General features: G+C 32.7%; 1 protein-coding gene across 4 annotated transcripts in view; it reads left to right on the top strand.

Moving 5' to 3' along the window:
• LOC113523196 (rho guanine nucleotide exchange factor 11) overlaps nucleotides 1-16,313 on the top strand; it is a 265,886-nt gene that overhangs the window by 188,103 nt on the left and 61,470 nt on the right. The window lies entirely within an intron of this gene.

The following is a 16,313-nucleotide window of genomic DNA, read 5'->3' on the forward strand; positions in this document are numbered from 1 at the left end:
TCAACTGAAGGATTTCACATTCTAAAAGACAATTAAAATGTAATTTTTGAGTCAATTATAAAATTACAGTCTGTCTCTGTAATTTAGTATATATTTTTTGGTAAAAAACAGCAGACTATTTATTAAACCATAATCTTTAAGCTAATTTTTAACTCTATCTCTAAAAGTACAGATATTTATAGAAGGACATTTTGAACTTTGCGATATCAAGCTCAAAGCTCGGATCAAAAAATAATAAACACACAGGGCGACAATTTTTTATTTCTAAATTTATTAAAAAAAAAAACTGTATAAATCTTTGCCAATAACGTCACAAACAGATTGAATACCAATTTTGCAGCTACAGTTTGAAAACTTGCCAAAAACCATGTGAATACAGTGTCAAAAGTGATGGATATTAATAGAAAAGTGTTGAAAGAATAGTGAAGTGTGAGCAAAGTTATAACCGGTTTTTAATGATTTAAAATAACTGTTGTCAACTGCTGTAAGTAGCAGTTATTCTAGGTGGAGCTATACGCTATACCTATGGTCGGGATGATGTGGTTCAAGAGGGAACCGAAACCGATCCCGGAGAAATCCGTGGAGAACGGTGTAGGTGTGGTGGGTAAGCTAAGGAAGAAGAAAGGCAGTTTATTGAAGCCGACGAGAGAATCCAGTGAGAGAGAGACGTCAACGGAAAGCGACAAAGAGAAGAGACGGTACTCAGATATTTTAGATATGAAGGTGTCTTTAGGTTTGTATTGCGTTATGACAGAAGTTACGATATGGAGTTTTCTTGCCATTGTTTAAAAGTAAGTGATTTTGTGAGTATAGTAAATTATTGTAAATAACAGTTAAACGTTTTAACGGCGAACGCACAAAAATGTAGACCAAAACAACGTTTAAGTAATAATCCTTTATTATTAAATTTACGCATATATGGGTTTTACTAATAAACGAAAAGTCAGTTGTAACAAAAAATTCAATAATTAAACTTTTATAAATAGTTACGTATGTATTGTAAAGAGGACTTATCCAGATGTTATGAAAATAACTAGTTTTTAACGCTGTTACAAAACTATTAGCTTTTCAATCTAAATATAATACCCTACAACATCAATAAACAATTGTCTGAAATAATTTCTGTAATGTAAACATGAATGAAATTTAGTAAAATTACGAAATTTTAATTTATATACTGTTTACATTCCGTTTAGTTTTAATCTAACATAACGTTATGAATGTTTAGCAAATTTTAAATAAGTCAATCGTGTATTAGCAGTGATATTAGCATATTTAGCAGGATTTTTTTATGCAACTTAGAATGACAAACAAGCTGACGACCCACCTGATGGAAAGTAACCGCCGCCTGTAGACACCTATAGAGGAATATAGTCAAACTATGTACTAAGTTTTATTGAAATCGTTACAGCCGTTTAAGTATACATATGAACATTTAGTTATTATAACTTTCATATTTATGATATCAGTAAGTTTTTTTATACTTGGTTACAGGGAAATTTACTATCTGGAACTAATAATAATTTATAACATTTATTTTTCAATGTCAAATGTAGAAACATTATTTAATTTGTAGTTAAACTATCCACTATTGAGTCACTGTATGGTCTTTGCGATAATTTATTATCACATTTAATGTAGATACAAATGTATATGTATATACCGATTGTGATATATGTACACATATATTAATACATTCGTATTATTTGAAATATGTATGTAATAGGTATTACTTCCGTGGTCGTTAAGCGATAATATTAATTGTATAATTTTATAGTAACTAACTATGCCCGTAACATCGTCCCCATAGTTATTATGTCTTTTTTATGCTACTTAACCGTCGTCTATAGACATGAGCAGTACCATGGACATAACAGAGTATTTTGTTTCACTCATGATACCTCCTATGCGTTGCCATTCCTAAAGACTCGGGTGTTATTCCTCTGTACCCTGTAAATTCATTGCCGTACCCCACCCGTACCAAACCGAAACACAGCCATGCAAACACAACTGCTTCACGGTAGAAATACGAATGGGACAGAGGTGCACAAGCAAACGACTTTTATATAAAGTCTCCCTCTGGTCTTTTACATTTGTAACATTATGTAGTAAGGATCCAATCTGTCTACGAAACGTCTCGTCGTTCAATAGTATGTTATGTCAAGTTTTAAATAAACTTTTTTTAATTGCTTATTGATTGTCAATGGATGAAAATGTAACGATAACCCCGCCTGCGCTATCGTTATACACTGGCGGGGCACCAGTTAGAGATGATAGGTGAGGATAAAACAGGTCACTTTCCCCATCGTGATGAATTAATCTAAATAAAAATAAAAATTAACCACGATAGTTTCCAGGGGGAACCACGTGGAGGACGACCTGTTAGAGGATATTGTCAGTAAGAAGATTGTCAGATTTTATATTAACCGTCCCTTCCCCCCCCCCCCCCCTTATTGATTGTAGAAGTCCAAAAAAACAATGTCCATACAAACATTACGGCCTCGCTGTGCATCTTTCTCCTTTAAAACGGAGGTGTCAATAGGTGAAAATTGATATGATCGGTCTCCCACGAAAAAAATGTGAAAACTGAACATTTATTGTGAAACTTGCATATTGATTTTTAAGGTGTATTTTTGGGTGTGTCTCTTGTCTGTAAGGAGTCGCCTTACTGCATATGTTTACAGTTTGAATGAATAGTAAATGTAAAGTTTGTCAAATGTAACTTAACACATTCTAAAACGTGTGTGAATTTTGTATTTTTCCCAGTCGCAAGACGTTATTATATGGATCTTGACGAAGTATAAACTATGTTTTAGATTATCTATAGTATTTTTTAACGCATTAGTGTTATTGTTAATAAATAATAACTGATATAAAACACATATATCTGTCATTGAAGCACTTGTGTTTGCATGGCTATTTTTCGGTTTGAATGGTGAGATATGACAGTGAATTTATTAAGGGTACAGAGGTATAATTTCTTAGTCATCAGGGGGGCATTATGGGCGAAACAGTATACTCTGTTATGGCCATGAGCAGTAGCTCATGTCTGTAAGTGATGATTACCACTTTCCATCAGGTGGACGGTTAGCTTGTTTGCCATGCTAAGTTACATAAAAAATGGTAGCTTTAATTTCCGTCTCTTGTAAAACATAAATCATGCAGCACAAAAATCTAATAGTTGGTATAAAATATCGTAATAATATAAATATGAGATCTAATAATTAAAAAATAAACTTGATACTTTATTACTTTTTAAGAGATTGAAACCGTATTCTTTGATTAATGTAGAGGGTATTTTTTGCCTAATGTATGTAAACAATACCGTAGGAAATAGCTAGTTTTATGTCTGTGAAAGTGGTTTAAATGTTTTTTTACTAATTTACGATTAATGGCTGTACCGATTCAATGTGATAGGATGGGATACATAGGTCGATTTATACCGGGTACTCTCATGTACGTCGGTTGGTTCTTTGGAACATTGTTGTACAGGTCGATTACAGGGTCATATTAATACAGTAAAATTTAAAACTCCCTCTATTTTGAAAACTGATTGAAAGTAATATTCTAATTTATTGTGATAATAAGTAGTTGATTTTATAATAAAAAATAAATATGTAGTGCGAGATCGGCCATAATTGAAATTCTCACTCGTACGGCCAGCACAAAAGGCGTCTGGAGCGTCGACAAAAAACGACCGGTTGTTAACCGTCTGCGCGAGGTGACGTCACGTCCCCGTAGGCAGTATCGCGTACGTTTCAACGTAAGAAACCGTTTTTTTTTTTTAATTTAAAAAATCGCTTTATAGTGATAAAAAGTCATTATAACGTAGCTAGTTGTGCGTTTTTTTATATCATTTCTAGCTGTAAAAAGGCAAGAGTTCTGTTGGACAATGTTCGACTAAAATTCAGAATTCCGATATTAAATCTCATACTAAATCTATAAATTTTTCATATTCATGTGTAAATTGTGTATTAATATAATTGTGTTCCATAAAAAAAAAAAAAACCGACAAATCATGGCGATATCAGTGGAACTGATTAAAAAAAGCCGGTTATTTTTGTTTAAAAACTAAAGTATTAAATTGATTTGGATAAAATTTCTGAGACTAATCTGTAAGTATACTCTTTCAGAAAAAATATTTTTTCTAACCGTTTTATAAGTGACGGATTATGAGTTAATACAAGTTTAAAAAAATACAATCGAATTAAGTACCTCCTTCTTTTTTAAGTCGGTTGAACATAGACTAATTGAACACTGACACCTAATAAAAATTTGATAATGTACTAGTTATAGCAAAATTTTGCATCCATATAGTCCCATATGATTGAGAACTACAAATACAGTTGGGAATAATATGCTCATATATTGTTTTCGTAGTAAGAAATTATCAAACAATTGTAAACTTTAAACCAGCTAAATAAGATTGAATACAGCTTGTCTAATTTAAGAAAATCCTGATTAATAATATAACATCAATTTAAACGACAAATAAGACAATTGCCGTAGAATAATCCCATAGGTCATGGTCCTATACAGTATTTTAATTAAAGTAACCTATTTCTTAAAACTGATGTTAGTATTCATTCAAAGGGTCTCAAAAAAAACTGTTATATCAAAATTCTAAAATGAATCAACGTGTACTTTACGCACTACGTCCGTCCATGTATTGTTTTTTTTTTTTTGCCGTCTGCCCATGCATTCTAATCTGGCTGAATCATACGGTTACGGCCGGTAGCAGAAGTTTCCCAACACCGTGTAAATTATCGACCTTATTTTGCACCACATAAGGGTGTATAGAAATTATAGTTGAAACTTGTTGTAACGTTGTATGTTAATGTAAAAAAATACTCAACGGACGGTAACCGATTTATTGGAAGATGTATTACGATTTCTAATCACGTCTTTTTATTAAATAATTTTAGTTCATGATATAATAATAAATTACTATGTTAGTATTATTTAAATAGTATTTAAATTTAAATAAAAAAAAAGAAATAGCAGACAATCTAGATAAAAAAAATGCATAATGAATAATTTAAATTTTATTTACAAGATTGATGCTTGAATTCTTATGTTTCTTGTCATTTAAAATAATTTCAATTGGAGATTCTGTATTCCATTGTATTTTTATTATACAATATATTCGCTGATAATGGACCATTACATACGTTGTTCCCATACTAATTTGGTCAAGAAAAGTTTGTCTGTTTTGAAAAACAAAGTTTATTTATAAAACATGATTTTTACGGACCGTGGTGTTAATATCAAATTTAGACTTCCATGTTAAATGTTATCTCACTGAGAGTAAAAAGCCGTTTGTCTAAAGGGCCAAAATTCTCTGGCAAAACCCGGGAATGGGTAAAATTTTCATTTCAATGTAATTATGAAATGATTTTATAGTTTAACGACAACGTTGCAACACAACTTTGTTGGCTACCACATATCAAATATTTATCTTACGCAACACGACAGATTTACTGGATTATAACATTAACGCATAAAGATAGTGTTATCTAGGTTAAGACACTGCAGGTTATCTCCTCTTTAATAGTTTGTTTGTTTGCAGTGTTTTTGTTTCTATATCACTCACTGTACTTGGCTGAGTTGGACTTTTCTTAGATATCAATAATGCACAGTCTCTAGAATCTCCCATTGAAACTGAACTATATTATGTAGTAGACAACTTTCGCTTAATGCGTAAACGACAAACAAAACGCAATTAACATAAAGTTTCCTCTTACCGGTGTTTCTAATCTTGTTCGGGTCTGCGATTCGTTACTACTGTAGAAAGTGCACTCGCGCGGTTATTTAGCCTCGACGCAGTTAACGTTATTGTATGGTAATTGTAATTAAGCGAATAACCTTTTTTTCGCAATGCGTTCGCCGTTACGGCTTAACTGCTGTGACTCATAATCTTGACATTGTATCAATCGGTGATCAATCAATCATTGAAACTGTTTTTGTATCACCAGGTCATTGTTTTATTTTTTCGTGACCACCGTCCCTCGTTTTAAAATCCGTAATTTTTCTTTTCGTTTCAACAATGGCAAGGAAAATACTTAGTTAAAGAAAATATTCTATAGCATTTAAATGTTTCAACAGAACGCCGAGATGAAAGCGACGAGTCGTTATATGAATCTGCTGATTGCCACAGCGATGCAATCTCAGCCAGCGATGATGCTCTCCCAAGGCTCAGCAAAACTCCAACAATGAGCAAAGAATCTTTAAAATTAGCTGTAACAGATGAAGAGGTAGATCTAGCAAAACCCAGAAAAGGACATCGTAAAACAATGTCTTTGTCTAATCCATTGGAAATGGTAAAAAATCTGGGGGATGAATGGCTTGAAGCAACAAAAAAAGAATTAGACAAACATTCTGAGAAGAAAAAGTCCAGAGAGAGCCTTTTTAGTGAAGAAGATAGAGAATCTATTCACGGTTCTACTATGAAATTGGATCACATCAGAAAAAACAGTAAAAAAGAAGACAAAAGTCAGTCTAACAGTAGAAAAAGTAGTACAGCGGAAGCTCCAAAAACAAGGAAATCAAGTAAAGGTTCGTCTGTCAGTGCTCTCAATTTTCTTAGGAGGAAGAAAACTCCTACATTATTGAAACCAGTGGACACCGTTGTGGAAGTAAGTGACAAAGTAATCAGTACCGAAGAAATTTTGAATTACACCAAATTGTTTTTGGAGGGAGAAAAACATCATGCAGCGATATCCGAAAGTAAACCTGTAGTGGATACAGATTCTGATGAAGAACCACCTACTCCTAAATTGATCGGTGAACACAGGAGAAGATTAAGCAGACAGACTTCTAGAAGTAAGAGTAAAGTTAGAGGCAAAAGTCAAACTGTTAAAGTAAACACCCTAAGGAAATCTCACAGTGGAACATTAAAGAAAGGAAAAAAGAAGAACTCAAAGACTCCTTTGGCTGGTAGAAGCAGACAAGCTAGTATCGTGGAGCAGACTCCTATTGTTAAGAAGAAAAACTCTGACTCGCAAAAGCACAACTCTTGGTTTAGTGGTTCAAAAGGTGAGTTTAATATTAGTTCACTTTCTATAAAGTAATTTACTAATAAAGCGATAAGAGTAGTAAGTGTAGAAACAAAAGCTGGAGTAAATGTATTATTAAATTTTTATTATAGCTCATATTTTTTTAACACGTGTAATTACTTATTATTTTTGTTGTTTTATTACTTCCGATTTGATTTTTAGCTTAAGACTTGGCTAGTTAGCATTCATTACTCTGACCTTACTATATTCTCTAGAACTGGTCTGTCTCTCCTTGTGTTCAGGTCACGACTGTTTTTGTATAGCTAACTATTTCCAGTTATTAACATCTATTGTCATTCAACACAAGTATCTATCTGTAAACTATATATATTAGATTTATAGTAGGTCTCTTTTAGTAAACACTTTTAAAGTACGAATAATGTGTGAAATTTCAAATCTGAGACTGTTTGAACATTTATAATTGAAGGCTTAAGTACACTTGTCCCATTTTTCATATTTTTTGTTGTCAGTCGCGGTCCGATCAACGTTTTTTGTAACTAAACCAGTGTAACCGTTCCACTTGGACCAAATTTCACTGTCGTATCTTTAACGTCTAAATCGACTTTGATGTGCCTGTCTCTGTCTTTTATGAACTGGTAGACGATGACTTTGTTTTTTTTTTCACTAATTTTACACTCTGGTGTCATTCAAATATTAACATCTATCAAATGTTTATATTACATATTTGATAGAACAGTTCCAAATTATTAGGTTAGTAAGACAAGTAAACAAATATTTAACATTTTTATTTAAATTACAGTTATCTGGTAGTTATTTTTCAACTAAAATGCGATGATGTATCCGTTTACTACATATGCTATTCGTATATATAACATTAATGTTTTAGTTAAATGACAAAGGAAACTGGGAGGATGTTGAACACGCATACACACAGATATACAGAGTTCTGCGGTCGTTATCACTATTTATTATTATAGTTTTTTTTTTTATATTTGTTGTTTTTTTTTTATTACTACTAATACTTTAAGGGCTTTCGCGAAGCTTTTGTTTTGCTCAGGATGTCTTATGGTTTTTAAATATAACAATTTAAGTTCATTTGGGTTAAAAAATTTACATTTCGAAACCGACATCTCTTATGTTTTTGCTATTTCTAATTTGTTAACTAAGTATATTTTATAAATTAATGTATTAACCGGTTTAGCTTACGTGTATTTTTGAAAAAACTCGACTAGTTTTCGGACCATCTGGGACTCTTAAAAATTTAATGTATTCTTATGAAAGTTTTAACAAATATGTTTTGTGTTTCCAAATACTGGGCTAGGACTAACAAAGATGTTTTTCATTATGGCATATTTTTTCAAAAGTAATTAATTATGAAATAATTAGTTTCATAAAGATATCTTACAGTGTGTAACTATTATATGCTACAAAATCATGAAAATAACAATAAACTATACATCCTGTGGCTAGTCTTTGTGAAGTAAGTAGTTTTTACCACAACAGCAATCTAATGACGATTCGCTGTTTACGGAGATGATCGCCTTGACTTCTTGGCGTCTGGTAGTGATTGCTAATAAAGGACTTTTGTTCTGACTTAAGATTATAAGAAAAACATCCATTCACCTCATATATGGAAGCGGAATATGCATATACAATAACGTTAGTATAAAGTGAAATACAAAATGAACAAAAAATTTCATAACTGCAGCATTGAAAATAGAATTTATTGATTCACAAATGATTTATTGACTATAAACCAGATTTTTCGCTATTTGATTTCTTTATTTAAACTTTAATGCACAATGTAATTGTATGTACATTTGGCTGACTTAAAACCCGATGGTATTCTCTAGCTGTCAACCACTGGACAAGCAGAAATAGGTAGATAGTGTATTTATAAATTACGAAGATATAAACAATTTTTTATGTATTCATGTGTTAAACGTTATTGGTGATGCACTATTACGATGAAGCCAAAAAAGGCATTTTTTTTTATAATACAGGAGGCAAACAAGCATGCGGCTCACCTTATGCTAAATGACCGCCAAGAACACCAGCTATAGACTAAAGGCATTGCAGTTGGCTACCGGCCTTTTAAAAAGGAATATACTCTTTAATTTACGTTAAGTAATAATTTCAACAATTTAGTACTATTTGAAGATTTTGTTCTGGGATAGTTTACAGTATATTAATCAATTTTCATTTCTTTATACTTATTTTATTTATTTATTTGTTTAAACTTTAATTTCACAGTAAAATTCTATATTCATTGGGAGGACTTAATTACCGTACGATGTTCTCTACCAGTCAACCATTGGGCAAATAGAGAAATAAATAGGCGGTACATTACTTTGAGTAGAGGAAAAATAAAGTAATACTTGATACATATCTAAATCGCGTTACTAATATTTTGCAAAAAAAAAAAAAAAACAAACAAATACATAAAATAACATAATGATTGTTTATATAGTAAGAAGTATTTTTATCTTGATGATATTTGGACAGCCATTGATCACGCATTGAGTTTTCATCATTCATCGTAATGATTGATTGAATATAACTTAAAATAGTTTATTAGACAACAGTAAGTATACTATTTAGGTGTACATTTTTAGGTATATATTAAAGTGTTGCACAATCAACCAATTGGTACTATGTTAAATTTTTTATCAAAATAATTTAATTCCTTTTATATACAGATTTCTAACTACATTGTAATAAGTTTCTATCAATCTACTACGTAATAGTATGAAAGTAATTTACTGTACTATTATTTTAATCAAGCATTCTACTTTCTATTACAACTAATAGTTAACTTCGATTTCACCCTTTGCAAATCTGTTATGCTATAGGAACTTCAAGAAATCCTTTATTCTGTGTTAATAGTCATTTCATCAGTCAGTCAGAGGACATATTTAATTTTATTTAAGTTTGTTTTTATGGAGAAAATTAAAAACTACTCAATTGATATTAAAAATTCTTTCATCTGTAGAAAGCTATACGAGGTTTGTCCGGAAAGTACGTATAAAAGTTTTTTAAAAATTTTATTTTACAATTATTCAGGTAAATCAATTTTATCCCCTTCAAAGTACTCCCCCTGTGACATAATGCACTTGTGCCAACGCCGTTTCCACTGTGAGAAGGCTCCTTGAAAGTCCTCTGGTTGTAGGTTTCTCAGCTGCCCCGTCGTAGCTTTTTTTATCTCATTTATGTCCCCCAAATGCCGCCCCCGAAGTACCAATTTGGTTTTTGGGAACAAGAAGAAGTCACACGGGGCCAAATCCGGCGAATAGGGGGGGTGTTCGGTCACCGTAATGGAATTTTTACTCAAAAACTCACGGACAACAAGAGAGGTGTGGGCAGGGGCATTGTCGTGGTGAAGAATCCAACGCCCCTCTCGCGCCAATTCTGGACGAACTCGTGCCACACGAGCTTTGAGGCGTCTGAGCACATCGACGTAGAATTTTCCATCAACTGTCTGGCCTGGAGGGACGAATTCTTGATGGACAATCCCCCGAACATCGAAAAAAACAATCAACATTGTCTTGACATTTGAGCGGGATTTTCTTGATTTTTTTGTTCGTGGTTCCCCGGATGTCTTCCACTCTTTGCTTTCACGGCCATTCTTGCCGAGTTTCGAGAGAAACTTGATTACGACGCGCTGCTCTTCAACGGAAGCGGGCTCCATGCCGACGGGGTTTCGTTAAGAGGTAACTTCACAGATGGCGTGACAAGCCAGTTCGCACCGCACGGCGGTCAGACCAGAACTGAAGCATTGTTAGGGACATAAGGAAGGGGTCCTGCGCTTACCTGGCCTCCCCACTCCTCTTTCTCGCATTCCAGAACACTTTTATACGAACTTTCCGGACAGACCTCGTATTATCAAAGAATAAAATAGGTTATGCATTATTTAAAATAAAAAAGATCCCTACGAAAATTACAGTAATGTATCCCAAAGTATCAAAATTTTGTCCATTAAAGCTAATCTATTTTTGTATCTATCTACCAGTGAAAGGCCGGAGCAAATAGTAAATATATATAATTTGTTTTTCAAATCTGTCACAATCTGCAATGAATAAAACACAGTTCAACTTATCATTAGCTTGGTGGGTTCATTTAAAAAGATTCGTATGACTGACAAGCGTGCTGTCTACGTCTTTGCCATAGCAAATGCGGTCATCAGGACAAATAAGTGTGCGGTATGCTAGGTATGCTGTTTATATTAACTTCACAATCTCAGCATTAGAATTTTTTTCGTCTAGCCACATCGATGGTTTAGCTATTTTTATTATAGACAAGTATATTCGTCTGCTACTAGTGTAAGCTTACGTTCATTTTAAAAAATTTCGTTTTTAGAAATACAACTAATCACAATTTTAATTTGTTTAAAGACCTTAAGTTTTAAATTTAGTAGTATTTAAAAGTATATTTTAAAATTTAGAATTTTGACAAGTATTCATTTTTGTAATTTGTCTTTTTTTCTTATGGAACTAATCTGATGGTTTACACCTAACAGAGATATAGTAGTTAATTCTATGGTAAGATGCTTTATGTATTGGAGATTACTTCCACTTTGAAATAAATAAGACTATATTAATGTAATACATAACTAAAAGCTCCCAGTGGCATTTACTGCATAAAAAAGTGCATAGTGAAAAGTAGTGGCCAGAATGTTTTTTTTATCTTATCTTTAGTTTTTTTTTTTTGTTTTCTCTTTACTTTATTTCTGAGTTATGCTACCAATTGCAGCTTTATTTATATTAGTTCCGCTGGTTATCAAAACTTTGTTCCAAGCAAATCTTCACCATCTAGGCCACAACAAAACCAACAACTTTTTGCAGTGACTACATTAATTGATATGCGCCTGTGGATCTCACCAACCGGAAGTATAAAAATAGTACGAGTATCCTTCTATCCATTGAGTCACATCGCCAAATCGGCCCGTATTGTCTCCGTTCAGTTCCCGGTTGCTAATTCGAGCCGGTCACATCGCTTGAGTGAAACTTGTGGCGTGCGCTAATTTTAAAGTAGAGACAATGTTTTAGAACCATTTTAAAGGAGATAGAGGTTTTATATGGCTGGTGCTTGCGGTAGGTTTGGAAAAACCTGTGTTACAAGTCACCAGTGCCCCATCTCCATGGTCTGTACAATTACAAGGCAACCAATTAGTGTAATTCAAAAGACCTCATACAAATTAGGGCTCATTCAACTGTATCTGAACATCAATGGAGCGTCAACAGTTAAAATTACTCACAACTTCGCAAACACTCCGGATTTAAATGTTTGGTATGCAAAGGATACCAAACGTTTGTATGAGGGGTCATTGGACGATCGAGATGATGACGTCAGAGTTCCCAATGTAGTTCAGTCTGCTAATGCGAATTGGGGTTTTCACTAGTTAGTATCCAATCTCTTATGTATTTTCTTACCTGTTATTATTACAAAACCAGAAGTACTAACAATCGCTAGTGTTAATTTACTATTGGAACAATATTAAGTCATAATATTCGGTACGTTGTAGTTAGTTGTGTGAACTGCCAAAGAATACCATCACTTTTTTATCCTCAGCATGTCGTAAGAGGCAATTAAAGGATGAAAAGGACGACACTAGTGCAAGGAAAGAAAAATAGATTTGCTTATATTTCGGTTCAATGTATGGGTTATTCATGAAATTACATTATATGCACTACGGGGATATGACATCTAGTTCTCGAGACTGGTGATGTAAAATTGCAATGCATCAGGGATATCATGGGTAGCGTATTCTCTATTGTTCATTTAACGGTTCATGTTTATAGTTGATGGTTATAAATTTCCATTACGTGAGCCATGAGCTTGTTTGCCATTACATTTCATTTTTTTATACAACTTAGAATGGCAAACAAGCTGACGGCTCACCTGATGGAAAGTGGTAATCGTCGCCTATAGACATGAGCAGTACCATGGACATAACAGAGTATACTGTTTCGCCCACGATACCCCCCATGAGAACTCAGGTGTTATTCCTCCGTACCCAGTAAATTCACGCCATATCCAACCCTTCAAACCGAAATACAGCCATGCAAACACAACTGCTTTTAAATATTTTACGTATTACGCGAGTGCTCGCATTACAGCCGCTCAAAATTAAGGGTCTCAAATGATCCCAAAACTAATTGAGCTTTCTGGACCAAATTATATTACATTAAAATAAAACGTGTGGTTATCAAACTTTTAATAATAAATAGATATCTTTTACGGAAAGTTCCCAGTGATGATCGATCATGGTTTGCTATAATGATGTGAAATTAAACTCACCAACTTTAATTTGCTCACTAATCTTTATAAGTGATAAAATTAATTATTTATTTATATTATCAACTGATGATCCATTGTATTTAAGATAACAATGAATGATTCAACATAAGTCACCAACCATAGAGATGACGTCAAACTGCCCACTGCAAGTCAATTGATGTAAATTACTGTGCGTTGAATGTTGCTTTACTAAATAAAAAATGTTTTATATTGTGTCTTTGATGACCCTTCTACTGATTCAAAAATATTATAAGACAATAATATGGAAGCTTATTAAATTCAAATAAGTTTTATTTTAACAGACTTGTTGTTTACAAGTACTTATAAACCGTCATTTTTTAAATCTACTGCCGGGTTCAGAAAGTTGTTATATGTTGAAAAGAGTCCACAAGAAACTCAACAGTTACTCTTTTAAATCTCTGTTAACATATACGTATACTATAAGTACACGTATTCAAGTAATGATTATGTCTGAAATAATTATATGGTCATTAAAAAGCCTGTGCATGATTGACTAACACCATTAACGCTTGTTTGTCATTCAAGTAATCGTTAAGAGTTTAATAGGCTTTGTTCAAAAAGTTTTAAATTTATTAAAACTTAGATCCAAAATATTGTTCGGTGTCTTATTATAACGTTTAATGCCCATTCCCAAAAAATTTTTAAAAAATTTCTTAATTATAATGATAAAGAAGTAATTTTTGAAGGTAAAGAAATTACGTACAATATCTCGCAGAGTATTTTTGTTAAATCTAAAAGTCTATTGGTAAAGAATAATCACGTAATATCAAATCTATGTACTTTTGACACCACATTTTATTGAGAAATAAAATTTAAATAAATAAAATGCTCATGGTTGAATAACAGGTGTTCTACATAATGCCAAAAGGGAATAATTGCCTGCAGATAGGAAACATCAGGGGCGTAACACAATATGCTCATGTACCTTTAAAACAGAAGCAGTAATACTCCAGTAAAGTCACGGTAACATACCATCATCAATAAATAGCGTGCAAATAAATGTCACATTGGTAAAAGTATACCCCAATAAGCATAATTAGGTTTATTCACCGTGATGCTCCCAATTCGCCCCATCGCATTTTATTCGGTTTCACTTATTGCCTGCGAAAGAGCAATTTCATTACGGGCCTCATAATGAAATTGGATTTTATATTTATATTATTGTTACACAGAAATGTAACGCTTTCCGGCACCATGGTGTTTCGCATAAATACCACGAACTGACCCATATGCATCTGGGTCACGCGAGTTTTGTTATTAAATTGAACATCCTATCGTTTATAAACTTCATAACAGAGCATGCCGGTATAGAGATGTAAGATATATCTAAAGACATAATTATGGGTAAACCACCATTGTAGTTGTATCAGCCGTAAACTAAACGACTTTCACTGCTGAAACTAAGGGAACTCAACGGCCTAGAGATGGACACAAGTATCCCTCTTAAGACATCATCAAAGTCTAACTGCGGTTGCCAATCCGCCTGCCAAGCGTGGCAACTACAGGCAAAACCATTATTTTAAGGAAGGCTTATGTTCAGCAGTGGACTGTGGACGGTTGATATCAATGAATGAAAAATAGAGAATAAATGTTTACATCAACGTATCAAGAATTTGCATTAAAACCTAAAACTAAACTTTATATTATGGGTTTATCACATTTTAATAAAAATCAGAATTAAAACGTTTAAATTGACGCCGGTAATCCATCAATCGATACGAAAACCAAGCGTGCCAAATTTGTTTCTATTTAGCATGATGCTACCAGATCTATTTTGGCACGGAAGAGGTGTTACTATCAGTTGATAGTAAGCTTTTTTTCTTTGCCAAAACGATTCGAATATAAATTTTATATACGTACAGATGCACGTATATTTTGGTTAATTTTATGTAACATTTAAATTTAGTTAGAGTTTAAATTATTTTCTTAATTGGCGCAAAAAATGAAATCGCAAAATATTTGTGACATCTATTTAAATTTTTGTTCGTTTGTCCAGGTGTTCTATCTATAATTGAGGATGGATTTTTATATGGAGATCGTTTGTTGCGTGTATTTTCTTTTTAATGCATTTAAATAAATTTTCCAGACTTAATAGCGAAATTGGGTAGCTCTAATGAGCTACCCAATTTCGCGGGCTATTAAAATACTAATAATTAAATTTTTTATCAAATAAGATGCTTAAATTGAGAGTTTAAAATCTAATTATAAAAATTTACACTTAATTATGTGAGTGTGTAAATATAAATACATAGTATATGTAAATAAAGCTATGCTCGGTCACATCTGTTCATCCTTAGGTGGATTGAAGTCCTAGGTGAGCAGGTTTTTATTGCTTAACTACTTATTTGGAATATTAGTCTAATAATGAATTACCAATGAAGATTTATGATGATTGACGATCAGGACGTTTAATAAACCTTTATTGATTTCAGATTTATTTTTTCTGTTGTAAAGTATACAATTTGGAATACTGGTCGAGGAAAGGGTGTTTTTATTTTAATTTTTTTAATGTATCTATTATAAACAATCAAATCTTCTCTCTTTATGATATTATTGTAAATAATTTAAATTACTAAAGTACAGTTACTAGATTATTGTTTATTTGTTTCTAGTGTTAACGTGGCATCTCTAATAGCTATTTAAATTACGTTTGGACTACGTAATTCTTCACCAGTACCAACTGCTTGTGTGCATTCATATTCATTCCTCGTATACAATCAATAGCCTGTATACCTTATAATTAGCGGTGATCTCATATCCAATGTAGCATTGTGCACATATCGTCTGCAAGATATTCGTTTTATTATTAAAATATATTATATTCTTTGCATTACTTGACCCTTGTCTGAGATCGTGCAAAATAATTTTGTCTTTCCTTGCATAAGAAGTCGAGAACTCTCCTCTGATTATAATTTGTCCTTTTATCATGGTTGCTGGTGATGATCTTGTGGTAATGTTTTGTATGCGTCTGTAATGTCA

Source organism: Galleria mellonella, unplaced genomic scaffold, assembly GCF_026898425.1.
Source record: "Galleria mellonella isolate WM207_F2 unplaced genomic scaffold, CSIRO_AGI_GalMel_v1 utg146, whole genome shotgun sequence".
Taxonomy (NCBI): domain Eukaryota; kingdom Metazoa; phylum Arthropoda; class Insecta; order Lepidoptera; family Pyralidae; genus Galleria; species Galleria mellonella.